The sequence below is a fragment of the Xenopus laevis genome, chromosome 5L, assembly GCF_017654675.1.
Source record: "Xenopus laevis strain J_2021 chromosome 5L, Xenopus_laevis_v10.1, whole genome shotgun sequence".
NCBI lineage: Eukaryota > Metazoa > Chordata > Amphibia > Anura > Pipidae > Xenopus > Xenopus laevis.
The window spans coordinates 138,293,811-138,297,278 of record NC_054379.1 but is presented as its reverse complement, the minus strand read 5'-3'; positions in this window follow the sequence as shown (position 1 = coordinate 138,297,278).

Genomic DNA, 3,468 nt, shown 5'->3' with positions numbered 1-3,468 from the left:
CACAGATGAAACTTTAATAATAGATTTGGTGGGTAAACAGTTCTGTTGGCAGAAGGAACTCCAGCGGGAGATCTGAGAAGAAGCCCAATCGATTACAGGGTTATGAATATTCAACCAAGGCAGACCAAGAACAATGGGAGTAGAAGGACAATCGATTAGGAGGAAGGACAATCTTTCAAGGTGCAAAGATCCCACAATAACGGAAAGTTCATCGGTGGAGTGGGAAATTGTAGCGGAGGATAGTGGACGATCGTCAATCGCCAATGCTCGAAGAGGAACAGCCAGAGATCGTAGGGGAATGGAATGGCTTTCAGCGAAGACCTTGTCGATGAAATTCCCAGCTGCGCCGGAGTCAAGGAAAGCCTTAGAGGAAATCGTCTGGGTTCCAAAACGAATCTGCACAGGAAGGAGGAAGCGTTGAGCAGAGGAATGGGCAGAGGGACCAATTCCACCCAGGTAAGTCTCCCCAGTCTTACCTAGGTGTTGGCGTTTCCCGGCTTCACTGGACACTCATAGGCGAAGTGGGATTTTCCACCACAGTAAAGGCACAGTCCAACAGCCCTTCTCCGAAGCTTTTCGGTCAGACGAGCCCGTCCGATCTGCATTGGTTCTTCCGACGGCAGGGAAGAAGAGGCAGGAACCGCAGGATTTGGAGAAGACAAGGTGGAAGCCGGGTTGGGAAGGAAGGGTCTTTGAAAACGAGGAGCCAGAGTAGGTTGGAACCTGTGGAACCTTTTGGTTGGGGAGCGCTCTCTGTCGAGTTCAGCTTGAAACTCCCTCTGCCGAGTATCTACCTTAATGGCCAGGGCGACTAGATCTTCCCAACGGGATGGAATTTCCCTGGACACCAGATCAGACTTAATACGTATCGCCAGGCCGTTGTAAAAGGCAGCGTGATACCCGTCGTTGTTCCACGAAGTCTCTGCAACCAGGGTGCGGAACTCAATGGCGTACTCCGAGACTGAGCGAGTTCCCTGTTGAAGATGGAACAGGCGTGCAGAGGCAGCAGTGGCACGACCCGGAGCATCAAAGACCACTTGAAGCTCTCGGACGAAGGCTCGGGCATCATCGATAATGGGATCCTCCTTTTCCCATAGAGGCGAAGCCCACTCCAATGCCTTCCCTTGCAGACGGGCGAATATGAAGCCCACCTTGGCTCGTTCAGACAGGAATTGGCTGGGTGCGAGTGCAAAGTGGACCTCGCACTGGTTAATAAACCCACGGCAGGCTGTAGGGTCACCACTGTAGAGTGGGGGAGCCGGAATGCGGGGTTCGGAGGCGTGAAGCGGAGCCACAGGTACAGGTGCAGGAATAGGATCGGCAGGTGTTAACGCCGATAGCTTAGCAAGAATGGTTTCCAAAGCCTGACCAAAGTGAGATTGTTGTACCTCATAGGACTGCATGCGGGATGCCAGACCACGAAGCGCTCCACCGACATCAGGCGGCGCAGGATTCTCCTCCGACGGGTCCATGGCCCAATTATAATGTAAGGCCAAAAGGCCTCAGGAGTAGTGAGGACCAAGGGAGGAAAATAACAATGTCCAAGTTCGCAGTACAGTAGAGGATGAGGCAGAAGAATGGTCAAACAGGCAGAAGAGGTTCAAGGTCGAGAATTCCAGGCAAGGGTCGGTACACAATAGACAAGAAGTTAGCAATGAATCACACCCAGGAGTAGTAAACTAACCTATAATTGGGCACTGATGACTGTCCGGAGTTCCCTTATAAAGGCCCAGGTTTGGCGCCAATTTTGGACGCATCGGCGTCATGACGTATGCGCGGACGCCGACGTGCGCGACCGACGCTGGCGCCCATTATTGACGCCGACGCCCATTCCGTCGCCGGCGACCAATCCGAGTGTGGGAAGAGGTCGACATCATCCGTCTGCGTCCGTGAGGAACCAGGGAGCCACCATCTTGGACGCCATCTTGGATATCCAGCTCAGATTCCATTACACTCCCTCCTTCCTATTTATCCGTAGCCTCTTTCACCTCTCCTTTTGACCCACTTCCTCTTCATTAATTCATCTTTATTGTAGCACCTTGTCCCTTTCACACCGGCCTCTGTTTTCATCTCTCCCTTTTATGTACATTTTTCACACCAATGTGCTTCACTTCCCTTAGGACCCAATGCCCTTCCTTCATCCTTGTCATTGCAACAGTGTTAAAAAAACTATAAGGTGGCTGAAAAAGTGTGGTTTTTACTTCTACAGCAACCAAGTCAATGAGCAATAAACCAATTTGTTTCACTTCACATCTACTTGCAAATTACCTGAAAACCGATGCTGTGAAGTGCCCGGTGGGAGGCAAACAACAGTCTCTAAGGGTTTTCCACCCTCTTGCTCAGTGTAATTTGGAGATGTCAGCATCCTGATTATCAGCCAAGCTTAGAGAGTACATGTTGCATTGAGGTCAGTACAGACATTTATTGTAAATCTGAGTAGTGGAGAAAGTGCTTCTTTCAGGTTAAATAAAGTACCAAAGGCCAAGTGCAAGTCAATTTAAGTTGTCATTTCTTTATACTTCTACGGGCTGCAAACGGTAGGGATGTAGCGAACGTCGGAAAAAAAGTTCGCGAACATATTCGTGAACTTGCGTCAAAAATGCGAACGGTTCGCGAACGTCGCGAACCCCATAGACTTCAATGGGAAGGCGAATTTTAAAAGCTAGAAAAGACATTTCTGGCCAGAAAAATGATTTTAAAGTTGTTTAAAGGGTGCAACGACCTGGACAGTGCCATGCCAGAGGGGGATCAAGGGCAAAAATGTTTCTAAAAAATCCATTGTTGACACAGCGCTGCGTTTTGTGCTGTAAAGGGCAGAAATCACACTACATTTCTAAACCTGTGTAATAAAATGCTTTAAAACGTCCGGCGTCTACATGCCAATCAAGTCGTGTAAAGGTTACAGCCTGTTCACACGCAAAGACGAAACGCGGTGCTTACTGCAACGCAAAAAGACGCAAAGAGCTTTAATGAATGATACCGTCAAGTGAGCAAATAATAGTTTTTAATTACTAGTTGCTTCTCACCTCCGGGATGTTCGTCCTGTTGGTGGCAATATTTCTGTAGTGGTGTGTTTAGCAGTCACCGTGCTTGTGCGCACGTGCACGGTCAGGCAGAGGTAATTCAATGTACAGTGAAGTGAACCAAAAAACACTGATTCTGCAGTGTGGGCCCAGTTTTGGTCTACTTTATTGATCACCTGCGGTGACCATAAAAGATGCGATTTTGCCACTGTTGCAGAACCCTGAAAAATTAGGCATGTGTACTTTCCTGAAAAATTATGTTTTTTTTGTCGCAGCCACTGAACCAGAAGTCCAGAAACAATATGCCATATAAATGCTGAAAATATTAATTTTTTTTTGTGGCAGCCACTGCAGCACAGAGGCCAGAAAAAATATGCCATGTAAATGCAAACAATATTAATTTTTTTTGTCGCAGCCACTGCAGCACAGAGGCCAGAAAAAATAT